Consider the following 25899-nt stretch of genomic DNA (forward strand, 5'->3'; position numbering starts at 1 on the left):
ACACAAAGTGAAGGAATGATACAGACACAGAAAGAGAAAATGTTGAGGACAGTGTCCAAGAGGACACCAACATTTAAGAGGCAAAATAAAATGAGCCAACAAAGAGGACTGGGAAAGTCAGGTAAGCAGAGAATCAGGTAGGACTGATAGAATGAGGCTATGAGAGAAGTTTCGAGAAGGACAAGTAAACATTGAAGTCTAGAAGAAAGGAGAACTCAGTCAGCCAGCGTCTATTTATCTCAAATGGTCATATAAGGAGTTAATTCATTGCATGCTTCGCTGAGGGTCAGGGATTCTCCTCCCCTCCCCATTCATTCCCCCTCCGTCTCCTCCTCCTCCTTCACTTTGTTTCTTCTTCTTAATTTTCTTTGTGTAAATTCTTTCATCCAAATATTTGGTGCTCAAACAGTTAACATATGAGACATTTGGAACTTTGCCTCACGGTAATTTGAAATATTTCCCAAATTAAGCTTGGAAGCAAGTTTCATCTCTCTGTACAGCTAACCACAAGCTGAGTGGGATGTCTTGCCCACTTGCATTTGAATTCTGACATGGTATCTTTGACCTAAGGCAATGTGAAAAAGTAATATCCTTTATTACAGTTTCACAAACACACACAGAGAAAACTTCTGACACACACCATGGATTGGATTAGTGAGAAAGACATTATGAATCTTCCCAGGGCAGTTCTGATATCCTTATTCCTGCTTATAATCGTCTTAAGGTTCAATAAATGGTGGCTGGCAACAATTTCATTCCCTACCTTTTTTTCTGAGAAAAGGCTGTGAAGTAGAAGAATGAAAGGAGTGGGGAAGGGGAGAATTTCCAATACGGTAGATAACAGTTTTGGAAATTTCCTAGCTGCTGTGTTGGATATCTGATGGTGCAACAAAATGGAGACAAGCAGGCTGACTAAATCAGTTATCTCTTGCAGACACAGCCTGAATCTCACCAGCACCAATAGCTTTCACCCCTTTGCTTTCTCTTTCTCTCAGTTAGACCCTTATTAACAGGAATGCCTGATTCCCAGCCTGTGCCAGATCAGAATTTACCACAATCAGACTAAAGGCCTAAACCTTGAAAATATCACAAGAGGTACTAATTAGCCTCTCCGCACTTCCCACACAGCTCAGTCATTTGGCCCTCGTCATTGACAAGCTCGAGAAGGCAGGGCAGATTTTCTGACATGCCAGGTTTGATTTCCAAAAGAGCAAAAGTTGTGCTAAGGAACTGAAAGAATCTGTGCTTCCTCTGTAATCATCAAAACCCCAGAATTATGGGGGTCGCTCAGTGGACAAAGGACACCATGCATTGCTCATGGATGCAGAGTTTGGAATAGCCCTGAGGAACTACTAAATACTGGGGCGAGGAGATAAGGGGAATGTGGACGTGGACCTTTTATGGGGGGATGGGCTGATTTCTAGAAAGAAAGTTCACTTTTTTTATATGAATCTGAAGGAAATGGTTTAGTTTTAGAGGCAAAGACAGCATTGCATGTTGGAATTCAAATAGTGATGCTATCACGAAGAGACACGATTGAATTTCCATGTTAGCTAAATGGCTACTTTACTGCCTTAATGTTTTAGTGATGCTCTCATTTGAAATTGTATTTTTTCAAGAGGCTTGAATATCTGCCTTGTCAAATCTGATCACAACACACGTGACAATTCAGCTAACTGTGACTAGGCAGAAGGGGATTATTCTGAAGCTATTAATAGTAGTGTCATTCAGTCCCATTGTCACCATACATCTCGTAAACCTCTCACATTCTTTTGAAATATGCTCTTTGTCATTTCTTATAACAACTGTAGTTATACAAGTTCCATTGGCAGGAACACAGTTTGGGGGAAGATATCAGAAAAATGACAAATATCTGTAAATCTCTTGAGGGGTATTAATATCAATGAACTTGAGAACTTTGCTTTTGTAACTTAATAGATTTCTAGGAAGGCGACTGGACCAGTGGGTGGGGGAGGAAAGATTTACTGGATCATTTTATTGTTGGCAATGTTTTACCTTAAAATCCAATGTTTATGAGCTTAAGTAGGGCATCCTAAAACTGAAATTTATGAAGTTAGATCGCTTTGGCTGAATGGCATCCAGTTCTGCAATAAATTTGGCAGTAACCCAACCAAGCTTTATCCCAACCTCTTTACATCCCAAAGACACCACTATCTCCTTTTTTGTTTTGCTTTCTCACCCACAGAGAACATCTCTGTGTTCTGGAAACATTTCAGACTCTGCTTTATCTTGGTGCCACTGTACATACTGTTCTATGTGTTTTGAAGGCATTTCTTCTTTTCTCTTCCTGATTCTGACCTGTCCTTCAAGAATATCAACTTTCCTGTGATTTCATAGCACATTTATGCCTCTTTATCATGACACTTGATTTATCATTTTATATAATTGGCCCATTGCTCCACCCCAATGGACAAGTCCTTTGTGAGGAGAATTATTTTTCTTTTTCATCTATAACATTGCCTGCCTGAAAGGGTAGCACATCATCTCAATAAATATTTATTATGAATAAATCAATAAGTGAAGTAATGACTAATGTATGTTGTTATTTACTGGGAGTCCTGTTCTCCTTTTCTCATGGAGGGCTTGTGGTTAAAGTTACCAGTGAGCAGGCTTCTTTGTAGCCTGGAATATGGGATCAGGAAAGGGAGCCTAGGATCTTTCAAGGGACTGCTACTAATAGAAGAAAAGGAAAAATAGGCTGCTATGCACAGCACAATTTTTTTGTAAAGCTTGAGATTTTGAGGAATATCTAAGTGTAAGATTGCATTAATCGGAGAGGTAGTTAGCTACTGGGGCTAAGAACGGAGGGTCCTGGAGATAAACAGACTTTGGATCAAACTGTGGTTCTGCTACTTAGCAGTGTGTATCCTAAACCTCTTTTGTAATTGTAATTGCCACCTAAGTTTACTGGGAAGGTTAAGTGATATTTTATATTAAAGTATTCTAGCAAAATGGCAGATGTGTGAAGAGAACAATAGATACTAGCTGTTATTATTATTATTATATTGATTATATGACTTAGTGTTCAATTTAGACCTGAAGCAATAAATTGCATAGAGGAAAGCATAGGTACTAAAATTATGGACCTTAGGTTCACAGATTTTATGAATTTGACCTCAAAGGCAAGAGAAGTAAAAGCAAAACTAAATGAATGGGACTATATCAAACTAAAAAGCTTCTGCACACAAAAAAAAGAAACCATCAACAAAACAAAGAGGCAACCAAGAGAATAGGAGAAGATATTTGCAAACAACACCTCTGATTAGGGGCTAATATCTAAGCTATATAAAGAATTCACACAACTCAGCAACAACAACAGCAAAATCCAATTAAAAAGTGGGCAGATACTTCCCTAAGAAGACAAACAAACGACTAACAGATATATGAAAACATGCTCAGCTTCACTAGCTATTTGGGAAATGCAAATCAAAACCACAATGAGATACTACCTTACACCTGTTAAAATGGCTATCATCAATAAGCAAAAAATAATAAGTGCTGGAGAGGTTATGGAGAAAAAGGAACCCTCATACACTGCTGGTCGGAATGTACACTGATACAGCCAATATGGAAAACAGTAGGGAGGTTCCTCAAAAAATTAAGAATAGAATTACCATACAACCTAGAAATCTCTCTTCTGGTATCTACGCAAAAAAACTGAAAACATTTATTTATAAACGTATGTGTACACCTGTGTTCGCTGCAGCATTATTCCCAGTGGCCAAGACATGGAAACCACCGAAGTCCTTCGATAGATGATTGAATAAAGATGTGGTATATATACACAATGGAATACTACTCTGCCATAAGAAAAAGTGAAATACTGCCATTTGCAACAACATAGATGGAGTTTGAGATTATCGTGTTAAGCCAGTGAGTCAGACAGAAAAAGTCGAGAACCATATAATTTCACTCATATGTGGGATATAAATCTGAAAGCAGGAAACTAACAACATAAATGAACAAAAACTCATAGACACGAATGACAGGTTAGTGGTTACCAGAGGGTAAGGGAGGAGGGGAGGTGATGGAAGACGGTAAAGGGTTCAAATATATGGTTGATGGAAGGAGAATTGACTGGGTGGTGAACGTACAATGCAATAGATAGATGATGTATAATAGAATTGGACCCTTGAAACCTATATAATTTCACTAACCAACGTCACCCCAATAAATTTAATTTAAAAAGAAATTTAAAAAGTTAAGTACACATTTTTCTAAATCTTACATTGAATCATGCACTCATAGCATTAAATTAAAGTATATCCTGAAATCTTTAAAATTATGTAAACTCTTAAATTATTGAAACATAACCTCATTAATTTTCTGTTACATGTTATATAGGAAGGTATCTAAGAATGACTGAAAATGTGAAAGGTCTCTGAAGGTTTTTGTAGGCTCTTCTGTGCCTGGCTTTTAATATCTGAATAATGGAGACTTTTTTTTAAAAAAGCAAACTCTACTGTAAGTAGGTTCTAAGAAATAACAACCTTAAAAAATGAAGATAAAACAGCATATTCAAAAGAGCTGTGAGTTTGCATTTTATTTTATTATGTTCTTTGCTCACAACAAATATCAATGAGCCAATCAATAAACCAAGTACATAATACGCTGAATTTAAAACAACTTACAATCGTTCTGTGAAACAGAACTTTTCTACCTTGTGAATTGAAATTCTAACATCGTCCCAGTCATTAGTTTTGTCTGTTGCCTTCGGTGAATAATTGGAGCAGTCACCTACATCAAGGTGCGCTACCAAGACTAGCCATGGCACCAAAGGTCTGGCTTTAAGTCCAACACCATCATTTTCTTATGTGTGACCCTAGAAAAATTCAAGGTATCTGAGCGCCAGTTTTCTCTTTTATGAATTGGGCACAAGAAGCCCTAATCCAATATTCTCAAAGTTGTTTTGAGGATCAGATATTAAATAATTTAAAACATATAAAGTAGTTTAATAGATATTATTTATTTATATTAAAAGTAATAATAGTAGCTGTGATAGTGTTTGGGTTTTTTTATTAGTTTCAGGTGTACAGAGCAACATAATGATCATTTACATAATTCACAAAGTAATCACCCCAACAAGGCTACTACCCACCCTACACCGTGCATAGTTATTAGAAAACATTATTGACTGTATTCCTCAGGCTGCACTACACATCCCCGTGACTATTTTTTTCTTCAATTACAATTGATATTCAATATTATTTTATATTAATTTCAGGAGTACAGAGTAGTAGATAGGCATTTATATAATTTAAGAAGTGATCCCCTCCAATAAGTCTACTGTGTGATAGCCTTTCTGATGTGTCAGTTTGCCAGGTACATTCCCTACTTATTCAAACACTAATCTTGGTGTTACTGTGATAGTGTTTTGTAGATGTCGTTAAAGTTCATAATCAGTTGACTTTAGTAAGAGAGATTATCCTAGATAATCTGACTGAGACTGATTCAATCAGATGAAAAGTCTTAAAAGCAGGACAAGGCTTCTGTGAGAAAAGAAATTCCACATGTATCCTGCCAGTGGGTTCTAATCTGTCCTTTGTGATTGCGTTTCCTATAGATTTCAGATTTGCCGGGCCTCAGAACTGTATAAGCCAATTCCTTGAACTAAATTTCTTAATAGATATCTCCTATGGTTCTACTTCTCTTGTTGATATAGGAGTAATTTACATGATTAGACTCTTTGAGAGGAAGGGATGATAGGAAATACATGTGATAAGAGATGAAGCCATCACGTGTACCTCTAGAATTCACAATGATAACAGAAATTTTCTTCAGAAGGTCATGTGGAAAGGGGGGCCATGAAAAGTAATAAGTGCTTATCCAGAAGTTTAGGACTATGTGTTAACTCACTAAAGAAATAGAAATCCATGAATGTTTATATGTGCTTTATAAAATGTAAAGTTGATCCTTGGTTGCGGAAGGGAGACCCTGCCCATCAATCAATCACAATGCTGGTATCATGGGAAAGGCAGCAAATCATGTCAGCATAGAAAGAACAAGAGGTTTCAAGTCAAACAGACCTGGATTGGAACCAAACCTTGGGGAAACATTGCTAGCTACCTGACCATGAGCAAGTTACATTACGTCTCTGAAGCTCATTATTGTTACTCTTTAATGTAAATGTGGGATAATAATAGTTTCCTCTCAGGGATGTTATAAGGATCAAGAGATAATGAATGTGTAGGGCCAGCATAAAATAAACACTTAATAAATAGTAGCTAATAGTATTCCCCAGGGACTGTGGATTTTCAAAACACTATGCCCTTTCTCATTTTCTGACCTGTTTACTAAGAACACTGATGAACAAGCATCTTTGGTGGGTAATTATTTGCTGTTTAAGGGCACTCACATATTCCCTGCCTGTTGTGCCACAAGGAAGATGAAATAGTAAATGTTCAAAGACAAGTCATCAGGTCAGGCTTTCCAAATCTTGTAGAAAGATTTATTATAACTCTCCCCATACTTCCTCCTAAGAAATGGACCCGTTAGCGTATCCACTGGCGTGTATGGTTTCCTCCACATCATCACCAGACAACTGAAATTGCAGGCACACCACAGATAGATCCTCCAAGCCAGTAGTCAACTGTTTCATAGCCTTTGTCCCCGTGGTCTCCTTTGTTATTATGCCTACGTCACTTTTTATATTCCTAGCCATTCATACAAGGTTAGACAATTAAGTTCGTGAACTCATACTAGAAAAAGTGCTACATACCTCATTGCTGAATATCACCAATGATATTAACTTAGAAGTGCTCCCATTGGGAAGCTATGCACTGACGCCAGTGCCTAGTCCACCCTTCAAAGCAATTTTGGAACTCTTTTTCTGGAATGACCATCAGAGCTGCCGTCGTATTACACTTGATGTCCTGAATATCATCAAAATGTCTTCCTTTCAATATTTCCTTTATCTGCAGTTAAAGAAGGAAGTCATTGGGGGCCAGATCAGGTGAGTAGGGAGGGTGTTCCAATAGTTATTTGTTTACTGCCTAAAAACTCCCTCATAGACAGTGACGTGTGAGCTGGTGCATTGTCGTGATGCAAAAGCCATGAATTGTTGGTGAATAGTTTAGGTTATCTAACTTTTTCACGCAGTCTTTTCAGCACTTCTAAATAGTAAACTTGGTTAACTGTTTGTTTAGTTGGTACAAATTCATAATGAATAATCTCTCTGATATCAAACAGGTTAGCAACATTGTTGCAACAAGTTCACTAACTTAATTGTCAGACCTCATAAATTACATGTTTTGCAAGTAACTGAGTGAAGGGGCTTCCCTTGCTCTCTCTAACTAACCCTACATCTGAATTATCTTTTGAAGGACTTATTCTAGATGTTTCTCTTATTATTTTTTAATTTCTTTATGAAGGAGAACACAAATAATGGCTTCTAGGGATTTAATGAAACAGACATATTAGCAGTTTACTGTAGCCTAGATAAAACTTAAAAAGCATTGGAAATCATATGAATACAGGAGAAATAACAGGTGTCGTGAGAGAGGGTGAGGATGGTAGAGATAACTCCATTTTGGACATTAACTCCTATTTGAGTGAGTGTAGGAAATAAAAGTCTAGACTAATGACAATCTAAGCATTGTCACCATATCCTTCATTAGTTAGGAAAAACATCTAGAGTGGGAAGAGACAGGGACTGATAACAGAACCCCGGAGAATATTAAATATTAAGCTATAGGAGAGAAATAGAAACCCAGGGAGGACAAAAGAAGAGATTTAAAAAATAAAAAAAGTGACTGTTTTAAAGAGGGTGTAGTCAATGTCAGTTACTTCTGAGGGGAGAAGTCAAAAAAATTGGGACTAAAAGCACTCATTAGATTTCTTCATTAATGTGCTCGCTTCAGCAGCACATATACTAAAATTGGAAAGATTTATTCATTAAGGAGGTCACCAATGACCTTAATGAGAACACTATAATTTGAGTGAATGTAGAAGATGGATCGCAATAGTTTGAATCAAGAATGGTAGGTGAAGAGAGGACATAGAAAACTGTATAACACTTGTCCAAGAATGAAGAGAGGACCATGTCAGATATTTTAGTAGATCTTAGTGGTCCATGATAGTGTTCAACAAAAAGTGTGACGCAGTTACTTCTCTCCAGAAGTGAAGAGTGTTCTGTTTGTTTAATAAGTATAATGTTGGGAACTGGTACCATTTGGTCTTGGTGCTGAATTACCTGTGAAACTTTGTAAAAATAGATGCCTAAGGTCCACCTCAAATCCATGAACCAATATCTCAAGGATAGAGTGAGTTTTCTTTGGTCCTGGTTTTCTTCTTACCTTACCAGATACTATATATATGACCCATATATACCATTTTGGATTATTGTCTTCCTTATATCACAACTAACATACTAATTTCAAGTTGTTACCCAACTGTCTGCACTTGCTCTAATTTTAGCCATGGCACATACCTTCCAACTATTTTTCTATTGTAGTAACTAGTTCAAATGCTCTTACTTGTTATTTCACTAATCTGTGAAAATGTTACAAGAACAATTTTCTACCAATTTTGCAATTAAGCGTTTTGCAGCTGCATGTGGATAACAGAAAATGCTATCAATAATTTAATTAGTAGCAATTTTGGAGGGAAAGTAGCATCTGATCTAAGGGCTACCTGGAAATCTCTCCCTCCATTATCAGAAAACCTGTTTTCTATGGTTACTTCCTATCTCTCATTATCCATTGTAATATTTTGCTACCGTGCTATAGTTAAACTCTTTCCTTGCTATACAGCAGTTTTGCTGTAATTGTTTTATGCCCAATCACATACTGATTATGTAAATTTTTATTGAATATTTTAATTGATAATTAGGAATAGATTTGAATGAGGGATTTAAATTAATAGAATGGGAGCATGTTCAGAAAAACAGACCCTATTCCAGCAAAAAGGAAAACAAATTTATAGCTGAGAATTAGAAGTAAATGAGTACAGAATATGAATTAAATGTTAAAAATCAGCATTAAGTTTGAAAATTGCACAGGTACATCCAGATACATCTTTTTAGTGGTAAATAGACTTTGGAAAATAAATTCATTTGATCAGTGATGCAAGTGTTATGGGGTATACACAAGTAGAACTGATGTCTGCTCTTGGGGAACAATTAAACAGAGAATACATAAAAGTATATTTAAAATATACTCTTCAGGACAAGAAAGGTCTTAGAATTTTCTTCATAAATGGAAAAGAAAAAAGTGAACTACAGAGAGTTCACTGAAGCAATGTATGGATGTTTTCAGCTATAATTTATTGACTTATCTTGTACTGTGCTAAGACATTTACCCACATTACCTAATTTAATATCTCAACAATTCTATGAACTAAGAGTCCTAACTTGTGGCTAAGAGAACAGAGAATCATAGGGTTAGGTACCTTGTGCATGGTTATACAGCTAATCAGTTAACCCTAGGGCTGACTTCCAAGCCGGCTCCTTGCAAAGCCCTTTCAAGAAGGAGCCCTAGCCATGCTCACTCCAGCCAAGGTTCACCACAGCACACTGTATCGAAGCTTGCCCACTAAATTCGAATAAGCAGGGAATTTTGAGTATAGCAACTGGGCAGCTGAATTTGGGAACATATTTTATGAATAAGTATAATTTATGGTTATATATTTGTATTAATATCATGATGTCCTGTTAATTTTACAGCTTTTAATGATGTGCTTACTGCTTATAATATGTGAACATGAAAGGCCAAAAATTGTAAATACACACCAGAAGAAATAAGCCATTTTAAATCAGACTACAAAGGATGCGTTCCAATAGGCATCAAATGTTGTTATAACCTTTCCATAGCATCCTTACCATAGCTACACCATATGGGAAAAGTCACATGTTTTAATAACTCCAGTGACTTTCGGGTCTTTACCTCAGATCTGTCTAAATGGTGTTCAGAGCGCTGGTTATCAAGGCTGATCCAGCGTGTCCTTGCTGGGTGAACAGAGATGGAGAGAACTCCTGGGAAAGGAGCAGGACTGTAGAGAAAAGAATGCCATAGGTCACCATCTTGCCCGCTGATTCTGGTTGACACATGAAATAAGTTTAATAGGAGGTCACTCTAGTGTTGCTTGTTTTAAGCTTATATTCACACATTCATTCACTTACTCACATGCATTTGTTCTATAGCCCTCATAATAGACATACTATGAAGAGTGGGCTTCACTGGTGTCAGGGAAAGGGAAGAGTTTTGAAAGCCTACTAGAGACCCTCTTTCAAAGAAAAAGAAGAGCTACAATGGGTTGTGTGACATGATTAAAGTAGATTGAACTGACTTTAGCTCCTCTTTGGGGGAGCAGAAGTTTCATTTGCTCTGTATTGTTTATATAATTAGTTTCTTAGTGGGAACGTTTTAATTTCGGTCTGTGGCCTCCTATTTGCCTGACTCTGTATGGCTGCAGTGATTCCCTAGTATCTTAATAACTACAGTGGGTGTGCTTTGCTTAATGGGTACAGCTTTAGCAAATAATGTCATTTCTGAACACTTAATGAGTTTCACAATTAAGAAAGCATTGAAGTTCAAGGTCTTAAACAAAAAGGACATTTTCCTAATGATACAGCTGCCAACTAAAGACTTGATAATCTGGAAAAGAAGTTGCTTCTTCTGCTTTAAGGTTAAAATAAATCCTTTATTTCTTACCTTGACAAAATTCAAAGTGTTTGAGATGCTTTTTGACTGCTTTTCGAAAAAGGAAAACCTACCAAAATATATAATTCAACAGATTTTAGTTATAAAAAACATAGAATTTGAGGGAAAGAAAGAGAATGACAAGTTATAGAAAAATGAACTACTAAACATAGAATGTCTCAATAAAAACAAATAGTGATAATTGAAGCAATGTTCAATAGAATGTGAGATATCTGAGCAGTGACTTTCAGATATACCCTGAATTTTCTTATCAAGTTTCTGGCAGAAGTTGTAAAGGGGCCTATTGTCTTGCAGGCAGTTTAATTTAGAATAAACACTTACTATGGGGGTAGAGAATGGTCTACTAATCCTACCATTCACTTCCTACCTACAAGGCCCTGCTTGGTTCCAGCCTATTCTCAGTGGAGACTTTCATCCTGTTTCAGAGACCACTTCAAATAGGAAAGGACCCTAACTAGTAGTGCCCAAAATAGCCCTGATAAAATACGCTCAGAGCCAAATTTCAACTTGATGTTGCAGTCCAGGAGTTCTGTGCTGGGCAGTCAGTTCTTTGATTCTGATGCCTTTGGACAGTTATTGTTCTCCAGGTTTCCAGCCTCAGGGAATTTAGTTTATTAATTTCTACAGCCTGAGTGTCTGGTGTGGCCAGCTTGGGCTTATTAGCTACACAAATTTTAGGATTAACATCAGTAAGCCTTCTGGCACCTTCCATTGAAGTGGCTGAGTGGTTAAGGGGAAGAGGGTAAGCCACTTTACTTGTCATTCATAAATTCAAATCCTCTCTTTCTTCTCTTTGGTTTTGGCTTTTAGAATGTTGCCGCATATGTGTGTGTATGCATTTGTGTGTGCGCATGTGTGCATGTGCGTTTCATGTACATTGGTCATGACTCTAGACTACCATCACACATATGGAAGGTTGGTAATCATCAAGTCTTTGGGTTGGATTGAGTAATATTTAGTTTGGGTTGTTATATAACATTTAAAACCAGATCCCTGGTTGCTTTGTCAAAGAAAGGGACATAAAGCAGATTGCAACCCTAGTTACTGAGCAAGAGCAGAATTGGTCTGAAGAATGCCTTATTTTTGCAGCCTCTACTTTCCTGTTTATCTTACTCAATTCCATTGTAAACTTCTGTAATGTAATTGCTTTTCTCCTCAGACTCCCTATTGAAATAAAAACTTTTACATTTTAATATGAAGACTGTCTCTCAGCTACTTTCTCTTCACCCCATTCCTACCTGCAACTCCACTCATACCGTGTTACCCCAAAAATAAGACCTAGCCAGACAATCAGCTCTAATGCGTCTTTTGGAGCAAAAATTAATAATGAGACTTTTCTTGCCATACACTATTCTTTTTATTTTTTTAAATTTTTCTGGCATGTCCCCCTCAATACCATTTATTTATATCTAATAACAGTTTCAAGATTGACTCAAACATCACCTTCAGTAGAACTTTTATTTTCAACTGTAATCCCTTTTATTCTGTTTCCCATTTTTATAAATTCAGATTCTTTAGTGCCATGAAGGGGGTTCCTTATTGACACATAGTTCTGTAATAGCTGTCAGATTGTGCCATGGCATTGTCCTAAACATAGCTAAGGTGGAGGCAATAGTGACCCTTACGTGAAGGACTGCTGTAATGAAAAGGGATTCTCTGGCCTGTAGTGAGATCTCGATAAAAGTTAGCTGCAAATATCACACCTTTTGAAGATAGAAACTGTGTTTTCTGTTCTTTTTCCTGCCTGTCTAGGACAGGAAGTCATTGAATGATTCCCAAATCCAACCTGTGTTACTCTTGGTATCTCAAATTTATTGGAGAAGTGTTTCATTTAAAGTCTCCAAGCAAATTTAAATTTTGTTTATGTTAGTTGAGAAGAAAATGAGATTGCATGTATCCGTGTGGAGGAGAAGTAAAGTGGCAAAGGATACAGCATCATATCTCCCAAGGGGTTGAAAGTCACTATAAATTGGTGCTTTAATCAAGGTTAGTTCATGACAAGATTAGGATTTATACATTCTCTTTATTAACCATTTAGGAAGTATGTTTCCAAGGATATAACCTGGCCATCCAACTAATAAAATCTTGAAACCTGAGATAAACAGGGACTTCAGTGGTCAAAAATACAGTGACCAGGATATTTTGTTTGTTTGTTTGTTCTCTCTCTCTCTCTCTCTCTCTCTCTCTCTCTCTCTCTCTCTCTTTGTGTCCATGTCACTGCAAGGATTTTTCGGTTCACCAATTAATCTTCCTTTTTATTATGCCTTGTCATGGTTGAAGCATCTTGAAAGAACTGATAATAGGAGGGGAGGAATGATGATTTATTTCAGGAGGAAGATCAGACCTAACATTTTAAGGTTGACACCGACTTCAGAGAACACTTCATGTGAGTGTTTGGATGGGTCTGACTGAGAGCACGACTTATCACTCAGCAAGGTCACGGGCCCTTGGGAGTGTGGGATGCCAGAGAACTCCATCATGGTCAATCCCAGTATTTTGCATATGAGCAATCTGAGGCCCAGTGAAGGTAAGGTCCTGTTTCAGAGCACACGGTGCCCGAGTATGGAATTGAACCCAAGTATTCTGTCTCTAATCCTATGCGTTTAAAACCTTTTTAGCTTTCTTGGAGATTTATTTCAGCAGTTGAAAGTTTTAGATAATGTCATTTATCATGTCTTCCTTAATCAAGGACAAATGCTGCATGGGTTTAAATCCCAGGAGAAAACTGTCAGACTTCATTCTAAAAAGTAAGAGATGACCAGAAAACAATTAGGTGTTACCTCTGTGGCACCACATACCAATGGGAAGGACTCAAGAGAGGGGCACAGCAGGTGGGGAGGATTCGGTCAAGGAAATGACACTGTACTGGGACCTTGAAGAATAGACTGTCAGTGTGGAGGGAGATGGGTTTGGACAAGGAGGGAGCAGAATATGACTGAAAGGGAGAAGGAGGTCACTGAAGAGAACCCGATGGGGGAGAAGGCCCAAGGGTACCAGGAAGGGAATGTGGCCGGATCTGTGTTCATTCTGGGAGCCGTGCGGATGACTGCTGCTCATCACGATAGATGGTCATGAGGGCAAAACAGGTTTGCTATGCCAAATGTGATTGTTAAACAAAAGCAAAACACTTCAGTTTCTCAGAAATTCTGAGGATATATCATTTATTCTTTTGTTGTGCTAATTTATGCATATAAACATATGCTTACACATGTTCTTTTTTTCTAGTTATTCCATATATATGTATACACGAGTATATATATGCATATATATGTGTATATGTATATATGTATGTGTGTATATATATGTGAGTGTGTGTATATGTGTGTGTATATATATATATATATATATGTATATATATATATATATATATGGTTTGTTATTTTTGTTTGTTTGTTTGTATTTTGTTTTTTTTTTTTTTTTACTGTTTCCAACTAGATTGAGTTGAGAATTTGTGGAAGACAAACAGCATTTGTAACATAATTGTATTATCCCAGATCTCCCAGTATAGTTTTATGACTACAGTCTGAAAGCATTGAGTATGTGAAAGAACAAAGCGTAGAGGAAGAAATCATACCCCGACTCTCCATAAGAGTGGCTGTTGGAGGCCCCATTCTCCACCCCCCAGGCCCCAAAGCCTGTTAAATCCTCCTAAGTCTGTCTTCTCACTCTTTTTAAAAATGGCTCTTCTAATGCAGACTAATCTAGGATGCAATATTGATTTTGTTCCTTTTGGGCTTTCTCTTCAGGGCTGGCATGCTTCCTTTGCTATCTTTCATTTGCCTTCTCAATTCCCTCCAAGTTATAAAGCTCTCTATTTACTCATGTCTTTTCCAGTTTCCTCACTGCTCATGTTTTTGCTGATTCCAAAGCTTGTGTTGCTCTTGTAGCTCACTTTTTTGGAGCTAAACTCTGTTCTGTTCTCACTACACTTTATGTCTAGCCATTATGTAAAATGTGCATTATGGCTGTTGTGTATTCTGTACGACGTGGGGCTAGACCTCTGCAGATTTTCTTCTATTGCACTCTAAATACTTGTTCTATGATTACTCACTTAAAAGATGAAATCGATTTCTGTAGCAAACATCAAGCACTGAACTTACATTTACTGTGTTTATTTGAATTAGTGCTACTATATGTATGCAAAATAAAATCATAAACTTGAGTGACTATCCTTGGCATTTACTAACATTGTAACTATTCTAAGTGATGAGTCATGTCTGTCTGGGATACAGCATTTTTTCAGTGGATGCATTTTAAATACCAATATAACTTAGTTGGGTATGATGTTTACATTACAGAAGGTTTAAATGATCCCAATTTTCTAGGTGTGCCGTAATGCTTGCTGCCCAGATCTTTGACTGCAGCCCATCCTGTAGCAAGCCATGTAGTCACAGCAGATGGCCATCAATGAGATGTGGCCCAGCATTAATGCATCATCCCTCACACTGCCACCAAATGCTCTACCAAGACAGTGACAAAGATCTCTTTGTCATATATTCACATTCGTTTTTCTTCACTGCCCTCTTATACCCAAAACAAGCCTTTCTAGCGACATTAAAGTATACAGGAAAAATGTACATTATCTTTTTTCTCTTTGTCCCTACAATCTCTGTCCTATCTCTAGTCTTCCTGTCATTCCTAATGTCATGACAAACAGGCTTCATTTCTTCACGACTCCTAACCACCCAACCCTACAGTCCTGCTTCTGAGCTCTATTAATACCTGACGATTGAACTGACGCTGCCCTTTCAGAGTCCCCAAACAATTTCCTATTGCAAAATCCAGAGGCCTTCCCTGTTCTTGACCTTATGTAATTTTTCTAGTTTATTCCACCACCTATCCCACCTTCACACATCCCCTCTTGACGTCTGTGACATTATGCTCTTCTTCATTTCTTCCTTCTCATTCTACTGTCTCTGTTTCCCCTTTGGACTTCTCTTTCTCCAACTACCCTTTCAGTGTAACATTCTTGGTTTTCTCTGTTCCCATGTGTTCTTCCTGAATGATCTTAGACATTTCCCCAGCCCCTGTCTACCCTCAGATTACTTGAAATCCATGTGCATCAGTTACGTTCCTAGGCACAGCATGCACATTTACAACAGCTTGCTGGGCATGGATGCTCTTTGTGTTTTCCAAATTCAACATGTCCAAAATGATACTGGGCTGTGAAGAATAACATAAAGAGCATGACCTTTGTCCTCAGACGGACCAGGGTTAGATTTCTTGCTCTTAATTGCTGAAGTACCTTGGAGAAGATACTGAAACTTTCCGTGCAGCTACAAGATGAAGGTTCTAAAACCTATTTTGTAGAATAGCTGTGTGTAAGATATCTGCAACAAAACCTGGCAAATGGTGTCATTCAATACATAAGGGATATTCTGCATTATTGCTTTCTCTTCAATGCTTCTTTCTCCTATTGTATTCCTATTACTTTTAATCAAAATGTCACCATCTCATAGTCATTTCCTCTCCCCTTGTACCCCAATCCTCACTTCCAATCACTCTTCATGTCATGTTGATTCTATTTCTGTAGGTTCCCTTGAATTCATCCCCAGCTGTCTATGTTTTGGTTCTTATTATTTGTTCCCTGGATTATGGCAATAACGTTCAAATTGATTTCTCTGCTTTTAGTATCCCATTCCTCCAAACCATTGTTTTATTGTCATCAGAGTTAAGTTTAGCTTAGTTTTATTTTATTTTCCTGAAACACTGCAATAAACGTTAGTCTTCTCAAAACTCTTTTGGAGTCAAACTCTATTCTGTTCAGTAGCTCCTTGTTGCTTATAGTCTAATTCAGTCATTCCTTAGCTTATCTGTCATTGTCTTTTACAGTGTTATTCCTACTGTCTTTTCCAGATTTTTCTCCCATTCCTTTATACTCTAGCAACACTGGATTATTCAGTGTCCCCCAAGCAAGCTCTCTGGGCTAATGACATCCCTTCACTTTGGAATGCCTGTTTTCCCTGAACAAAATGCCAGTTACTTTTAGCCACTTTTTACTTTTGGTTCCTGTAACACTTGAGTTTAGTGATTTTTCATTTTATTGTAATTAGTATGCAAGTATTCTTTTCCCCACGAGCTAAGTCCTTTGAGAGCTGACAAGACAAATGTAATAACACTATAAAAAAAGAAATAAAAAAAGGTAAAGGAAGAACCAAGAAAAGCAATGCCAATAATAAGGTCAATATGACAATAAAGGCAATTACTATGACTGTGTACAAAACCTAGCTCTGAACCACTTATCAGCCACGATTTTGTCATTCATTCATTTACTTCACAAATAATTGTGGATGAATCCCTTGTGCCTACCACTAGGTTTTGAAAAGCAGCTAAGAACAAAATAGACTGGGCTCCTACTCAGAAAGAACTTACAGGAATAAGTTACATACTTGATCTTAGAGGAATATATACAACAGTTGGGGTTTTCAGAAAGGGCATGTAAAAGAGATGGGGCTTTCTGCTCACAAAGTATCATATCAGACGACCTTTGGAGAGATTCTGTTAGCTCATGCGTTGTGCGTAAAAGCACCATGTTTTAGTTCCACAGCACAAAAAGTGCTGAAAAACATCTCAATTTGTTGTTTTTCAGACTCAGCTAAGACAGACATCTGTCATAACTTAGTGATTGGGCTTCCATAGGAAGGTGACACATTATTGCTTCTAGGAAATAATTCCTTTTATGCCTTGTTCCCTAGATAGTCATTGAAAATTGTGTGGTGGGTAGGAGACAAAGTGGGTCTGTGAAAACCTGGGGAGATTTTTGATTAAAGATCAGTGAGGCCTCCTCACGAATGCAAGGGAAGCATAGGGAACAGAAAGGTCATCCGTCAGAGAAAACAGAATCATTCCAGGACAAGTCTTTGCAACCTGAGGATATTGTTTGGTTTGGTCATAGCACATTCCCTATTTTCAACCCTTTGCTTGAGACCCAGAGTTGCCCCTCCTCCTTCCTTCTTGGACATCGCTTTTTGGATCCTCCTATTCTATCCAGCTCACTCAAGCCAAGTCACAACCACTGGTGTCCCTTTGCTGCACATCATGAATATCCCCCCCATTGTCACATTAGGCTGTAGCTGCTGCAACAGCAGTTAGAGCCACATGCCAAACCCTCATGTGTTGGGGACCAGTTAGACGTGCCCACTTCATGGGGAGGATCTAAAAAACAACGTGTTTCAAAATGCTTGGCTAACTCCAAAGTGTTCTGTCACAGTGACAGAGTCAGTATTCTACAATGATGATGATTTAGTCCCTCACCATCTCACCTCTCAGTGAGACCCTCGTATTCACGTGAGCTTTATTTGGGGTTTTCTTTCAGAATAGAGCGATTTCAGCACTTTTTCAGAAAGTTTTTCTAAGCTAAAATTTTATTGAAGTATAACATACATTGAGAAATATACACTAATTGGAAGTATATCACAGAATGACTTTTCACAAAACACCCAGAAAAGAAAGAGAGCATTATCATTGTTGGTACCCAAATGTCCCCCTCGTGCCCTCTCACAATTCAATAGGTTTTTAAAGAAGGGTCTTTTTGGAATGCATTCACATCCTCTCTCCACAATCATATGCTTCCCTCAGCATATCTACAGTTCTGTGTATCTTTAGGGAGGAGATGGCTTCTCTAGCAGATCTAGCGGTAGCCTTGTTGGGAGAGCAAAAATACCAGAATGAGGGCAGGCCAACTAAAGGATGATGCTGAAATGTGGCTACATTGGCATGAACTCTATCTGTGAGGACTCAGACATGCATCAAAGCAGGTAGGGAAGGAGAGGGCAGTGGGGTTTTGTCAAGGAAAGCTGTGTCAAGGCTGAGGAAGGCGTTTGTAGACACATCTCTTCTTGTGCTTCTTTTCTTATATCTACTTTGTAGTTTGTACCTCAGAACCTATTTCACTGTCTCAGAATAATTCTGACCACCCACAGTGCCATCTGTCCAAGTGAAGGGTCCCATCCAATGAGATCTGTGACCCTTGTTCTTCACATCCTTTATCGGTCACTTTCATTTACGTCTGTGCTTTATATACTCCCTTCTTGTATTGCCAGTAGTGTGTGTCTCTGCCTTAACAAAAACAGCCTTGAGCTTGGTATCCCTGATCTTTTGGCTATGAATGAAGTGTAGCAGGGGCTGCGTTCTTATCTCCAAGCACCATACGCATCCAGGTGCCACAAGTGTACTATGAGCACTAAATTGCTATGAGATACAAGCCCGCAGTTCCAGGCACATATCATTGGCCATGAAACTGTGTCTAAAATTGCTATGAATTCTTTCCCCTGACTTTGATTATTCTGCTAGAAATTTTCTGTCTTCTCATAACTCTCCAAAATACTACATTATCCATATCCCTCTATTATTAGCTTCATTTATAGTGAGAATTTTTAGACATTTTATTAAGTTACTTAGTTTATTAAGGACCTACTCTGGACAAAGCATTGGATCAGGTGCTGGGAAATTCAAGCATTTTGGACACGGATCTTGCCCTTGAGCAAATTAAAGTCTAGCCAGGGACGCAGAACATTTGCATAAATACCTATATTTTAAGTGGTCAAAGAGATTTATAGAAAGAGAAATAGAGGGTTGAGGGATGGAAGTGAGGATGTAATTTCTTAGGACTGCTAGAAATAGAGAAAACCATGTGATGGAAAGTGACACGAGAGTCTTGAAAGTTGGGTTGATTTGGCATAGATGACATTTTGGTCAAGGATCTCTTGGCAGAGGAACCAGAATGAATAAAGGAAAAAGGGACCACGAAATGGTGTTGGTATAAGGAACTATGAATAATTATGTGTTATATCTGTTAGAAATGCTTTATGTTAGATGGAAGGGACAACAACAACAAACACTGCTAAACTAACATAAACTGAAAGGGCATTCAGGGTTTGTTCTGCAAGATGCCTGGAGGTAGTTGGTCCCAGGGTCTTTTCAGAGCCAGTTATGTCATTAAGGACCTGGCCTACTCTTCTTTCACTCCATCGTCCTCAGCACATGAGTATTATTTGACAGTTTGCCCTGATAACTCACATCAGTATGGAGTCATGTCCATCTGTTGGCCAATCGCAGGGAAGGCTATGATTGCCTTAGACCAATTTTGTTCTTTACGAAAACAAGGTTTGTTAGCAAGAAGGAGGAGAAGGGAAAAAAAGGCAGGAAAAGGTGCAGGAGAATAAGAAGAAAAAGAAGAATCAGAAGGAGGAATAGAGAGAAAAATGGCTTTATTAAAAGTTGAGTTTTAGTACCATAGTGAGATGTCAGTTGGGATAATATTTGGGGGCCATATTGTGGATAAACTCCATGTTGCTAAAATCCATAGTCAGCATTTAGTCTTCTTACCTGAGCCCTTCTTGGCATTTGACTCACCTTCCTTCTCCGTGTCACCCTTTCTCCTGGGTGTTCCTTCTCAACATAGTTTCCAGGTGCTCATTGCCTGTTTCCCACATAAATGGCAGTGCTCCAAAGTTTTTGTCCAGTTTCTCTCCTCTTCTCATCCCTCCTAAAGGAACCCACATCACATTGCCAGCTTTCTACTTATTGCTTGCAAACCCCCAGCACCATCTTTCGACTGTTCTTTCTGCTCTTGATCTGGCTCCCCACACGCATCTCCACCTGTGTGTCCCCTCGTGCTTTCCTCATGCCCTGGAATACCACATCCTCTTCTGGGTTCTATTCTACAATTAATTTCTCATTCATGACTTCATTTAAGAGGCATTTCTTTCAGGATGCTTTGCTGTAGTCTAATTCCTATCGTTCTCCTCTGGGCCCCCTGCACCCCCAACCCAGCTTTTATAGAGCTCATCTCACCATAGTTAGTCATCGATTCAGTGACCGTTGGCTCTCCAAGCCTCTCCAAGGCCACAATTAGCCCCCACCAACATCACTGGAAAAGTTCTCTTCTTAATTTCCTTGCCTCCATCTGGCTGTCCTCAAAACTGTTTTGTGCTGCAGCAAAATGATTCGCCCACCGCACCCAAAACTGAAAAAACAGTATGATGACTGTTCTCTGCTTAAAACCTTTCAAAGTTTTCTTGTGATTCTCAGGAGACAAATGTCCTTACACTTCATATCAAGCCCCACAAGAGGCCACTGTCTTGTACCCATCTTGCTGTCTCTACCAAAATCCCACTGGCTTTCTTTCATGTACTCAAAAATGCCATGTCATTTCCTGCCTTCACAGAACTTTTACAATCCTACTTTCCTTTGCTTGGAATGTTATCTCCTCCACATCTATCAAACTAACTCTTATTTGTCTATCTGATCACAGCTCAAGAACTACTTCCCTGGGAAGCCTTTCTTAATATTGTGTTCCATGTCTTCTGAGAGCCTTGTTCCACTCATTCATTGAACTTACGTTTAATGATGACCATGGAATTAGTTTTTTTGTTTTTGTTTTGTTTTGTTTTGACTATTTAATTAATAACTCTCTCTCTGTCTAAGTAGTAATCTCTGTGAAAACATCAGTTGGGTCTATTTTGCTCACGCTTATATTCCCAGTGTCTTTCATAGTACCTACAGTGTACTAGATGCTCAATTAATGTAGTTCTAATAGCAAAAATGAATGAGTTAATTGACTTCCTCTTTTATCCCATGAAATTCTGGAGAACTGAGATAATCCTGATTTAACATGATATTCCCAGGACCATGAAGAGTTCTTATCCACGAAGTTTACTAAAATCACTGATGGGTGATTGATTTAATAAGTAAATGATTGTGAATATCAGACTATCCATGAGAGATTATAGGTTTGTAAGGGGTTTATTGCCCTACCTGGCTAATCCCTGACACTCACAACTTCTCTCTAATGTTCCTGACCCATTTCTTTTACCCCAATCTTCTTTTTTAAATAATTAATGAAGGCCTGGAAATATGCTCTCATCTCTTCCTGTGGTGATCAGACCAAGGAAATAGGACCCCTCCAATATGTGACCAAGTTTTTTCACTGGTTTTAAAGGATTTGGTGTTAGATTCCTGTGACATCTTTTCCAACTTCATAGGCCATTCTATTTCAGGTTGATATCTATTTCAGTGTTTCAATCCTCCAAACAGCCCCCTTGATCTCAAATTCCGCTCTTATACTTTCTCATCCTTTCATCTAGAAGCTATATTGGGGAAATAGGGACTTCGCAGAATACTCACAGACCCAGATCCTAAAGGACGGTGTCCACACCGCAGTTACTGATGTAGGAAATCTCCATCATTTGCTTATTTGCAATGAACAAATGTGTAGTAATCAGACTGTATCTGAACTGCTGCCACAAGTAAAACTATGCCTCTCACCCGGGGAGTCTATTTATGTAACTGCATATTTAAGCTCAGGTAAATCCTCAACTTCAGCCTTAACTTGGCTTTCCTTTCTGATCAGGAAAACTTTTATTTATCATGGTTTTCGTTTTCTCTGAACAGATGGTACATTACCAGCAAGTGAGAAATAACTATCTTCCCAACAAGTATTTAGAAACAAATGAAATTAACTACAAAAATATGTGGCAGCAGGGGCTATGGGAAACTCGCTAAGTAAATGAGTTTATCACACTATTTGTTTTCCTGCTGGCATCATAAGATCCATTTTTGCAAAAAAAATAAAGTTATATAAAATGTCAAGAGAAACTCTATTGGACAGCTCAGTTAGCATCATATACATTTCCTTTGCAACACAGTTATTAAGAAAAATAAATAATCTTCCCTTGTGAAAGCATTTGCATTTCTAGAAGACAGAGGTCTTGTTTAGTTTCATGTATGTATGTAAATAGTAGTAACGCTTTATGATAAATAGATGCTTCTTACCTTGCTAGGAAAATGATACTAAGACCATTTACTGCAATGAAATGAACTGTAACACAGGATTCAGGCAACACATGTGCAAAGCTGAATTCTGTCACATCCGCTCATGTTCAGATTTTCTAGAAGTAAGACCAGGTAGGTATAGGAGGATACAGCAAAATACATCCATTTGTATTTCTGGATTCTAAATTGTGAAGTGTTGCTTTTCAAAACCAAACTGCTCTATTGGAATCTGGCTATGCTACACATAGGATTCTCTATATTTCATCAACAATTGTGTTTGTGTAGTGAGGATATATGCAGTCGGGTCTACTCCATTGGGTCAAATATAGCAAATTGTATGCCGGTTCAGAGGTTTACTAATAATAGAGGCTTAATTTTGTTTTACATAGAATATCTTTGAATTGTATCCAGGAACATGAAGAAAACAAAATTGTGCCCAAGGGTCATTCTGACTCTTAACATTCTTTTTATTCAGCACTGTTTTTAAAATCTGTGCAAATTGCTATATGTACCTGTAATGAACATATCCTAAGTTCCATTGCACAAGTCTTGCACATTTTACTTCCCCTCTCCTATACTGCCTCTTACCTCTTCCACGCCATAAACAACACTATGGTAAGTATGCTTATTCATGTTCCCTTTTGTCATGAGAAAAATGTATGTGTATTTTTGTATGGTATCCACCCCATCTAGGGGTGAATTTGTTATATCACGGGTTACATGAGTAATCCACTGCACAAAATACTGTCAGGTTACTCTCCGGAAAGGCTGTATTAATCTATATTGTCACCAAACCCTGCATGGGTTTCTATTTCCCCACATCTTCACCAACACTTACTATTATTTGGGCTTTCTAATTTTTGTCAGTCTGATGGAGGTAAAGTCACACCTTGCTGTAATTTGCATTTATTAGATTGCTAGTGAGGTCGAACAGTTCTTCATGCATGTGTTAGCTATTTGGATTTCACCATGAATTATCTATTTATAGCATTTGCTTGCTTTTCTGTGAGGTTTTCTGTCTTCTTGATTTGTATGGGTTCCCTTATATGTTTAAACTATTACCCTCAGTTATTTTAGACATTTCAAATCTTTCCCAGTCTGTCAATTTTGTCTAAGGTACCTTCCATTGAACAAAAAATCAAAACTTAGGTGTACTCAGATCCTTCAATTTTTTGAGTATAGTTTGTATATTTGGGAGTCTCAAAATGTTCTTCTGCATATTCTTGTATTAACCTTATAGTTCCACCTTTCACAAGTCATTTCTAATCACAATCCATTTATAATCCATCTCATCTATCCCCTATCTGTGTGGTGTAAGATTAAGATTCAGAGGGTTTTTACTTGGTGTCAGTTTTCTCCCAATGCTTCCTGATGAATAGTTTACCATTTCACCGCTGATTAGTGCTGCCAGCATGATCATATATCAGGTTCACATAGTTATGCAGTATTTTCAGACTGCTCGTTCTTGCACCAGCACCATGCCTCTGTTTGTTACTAGGCCTTTGCAATGTGTCTTCATATATGTGTGCTACAACAAGATCTTTGTTGTTTCTCTTTTTTGTCAAAATAACCTAAGCTCCACATTATTTTTAAGTAAGTTTTCCAAGATCTTCAAAAAGCCTTTTCTGCAAATTTAATTGGGACTGTATCAAATTTACAGATAAACTTGAGGAAAATAAAGATCTTGAAAGTGTGAAATCATTCATCCATTAACAAAGTATATTTCTCTTTTATTTACATATGGTTGAGGTTCTCTGACAGAGTTTTAAAAATATATTCTATACAAATCTTATGGTTTCTTGGTTCAGTTAGTTGATAGATACTTATTAATTTTATTGCTATTGTAAATTTACATGGATAGTTCAAATCTCTTTTTTTATCAGCCTTGTATATGTACCAAATGGCCAATCTGACATTTCCATTTTAGAAATGTCTTATTATCTAAAACTTAATGTGTACCCAATTGATCATTTGATCTCTACTCCATACCCCAAATGCCTCCCCCTTCAGTCTAATACATTTTAGTAGTTGGTGTCACTGTCAGCTCCTTCCAGACATCCAGTCATAAATCATTTACTGATTTTCTACCTAAACTATCATTCACTTCACCATCTTATTTAATTTGTCATTAACTTCTATTTTAATGTTAAAATTATTTATGAGTAGCTATTTTTCCTCAAATGAATACATAAATGTTGATTTAATAAATGAGTGTAATATGGTAGTCATACGTTTCCTCTGATTGCACACGTTCGTTAGGACTTCTGAATTGTGGCAGTAATGTTTTTCTTGCTTAAGCATAGAATAAAATAATGCTTGGTCACAAGTACAATTGTTTTTGTCTAATAAACTTACTCTCAAAAACTGCAGTGGGTATTAATTAAGACTAGCGAAAGATACACTGTAGTAACAAATATCCCCAAATTCTAAAGGTTTATTATTATTTTTATGAAGCAAAGTCTATTATGTGTCTAAGCAATTCTCTAGGAAAGTTGTTCTCCATACAGTTTTGTAGTGATACAGGAGAATGAAGTCTTCACCATCCTATAGCCACAGAATCTGGAACTCACAGCTTTGCACTGATATTGAAGGGAAGAGAATACTGTATGGCCTTTCACCAGTAAATAGAAGCTTTGGTGGAAGTGACACATTTAATTTCTACTCAATGACCACTGTACAGAACTGGCACCAAACTACAAAGAGGCAGGGATGTTTAATCCCCCGTGGGGAATGGGATATAGGCCAGAACTAGTAGTTTCTACCACACAGTGTGTATGACCGGGAAAGTAAAAGTAAATATCCTCGTCCATAACCTGCTATCTCATGTTTGCTTCCAGCATTAGCATCTTGTGATATATAAATACTTTATTCTCTCCGGACCATCGATTTTAAGTTCTGTGGTTAACAGTTTGTTTACAATGGGTCTATTTTTTTAATGTTTGCTTTTGAAAATTTCACTAGAAAAAGGAATCAGCTAGGAGAATTACAAGGTGTGATCATAAAGAATGATGAATGTTTAAATTAAAAAAAATTATGACAGTAAAAGACACATTGCCATCAATCCACCTCAAAATACTCCCCCTCACGTCCAATACACTTATCCCATCATTCTTGCCACTTTCTGAAGCAGTTCTGGAAGTCCTCTTTCGTGAGTGTCTTTACTTCATCCTCCATCATGGCAACGCTTTGTGTCACACATCACTTCTGGTACAGCAGTTTCTGTCAAATAAAAACATTACAATACATCTCATCCACCTTATTCAGCGGATATGGCACCGTGCGACTTCTTGGTCTTCCCCAAAGTCAAAATGACCATGAAAGGAAAATGTTTTGAATTAATTCAGGACATTCAGGCAGCCACACCAGCGCAACTAAAGACACTCACAAAAGAGGATTTCCAGCATTGCTTCCGAAAGTGACAAGAATGATGGGATAAGTGTGTTCA

The 25899-nt window shown here is 37.8% G+C and overlaps 1 protein-coding gene across 4 annotated transcripts in view; it reads left to right on the top strand.

Moving 5' to 3' along the window:
- NKAIN3 (sodium/potassium transporting ATPase interacting 3) overlaps window positions 1-25899 on the top strand; it is a 547012-nt gene that overhangs the window by 178922 nt on the left and 342191 nt on the right. The window lies entirely within an intron of this gene.

Source organism: Rhinolophus hipposideros (genome assembly GCF_964194185.1).
Source record: "Rhinolophus hipposideros genome assembly, chromosome: 13".
NCBI lineage: Eukaryota > Metazoa > Chordata > Mammalia > Chiroptera > Rhinolophidae > Rhinolophus > Rhinolophus hipposideros.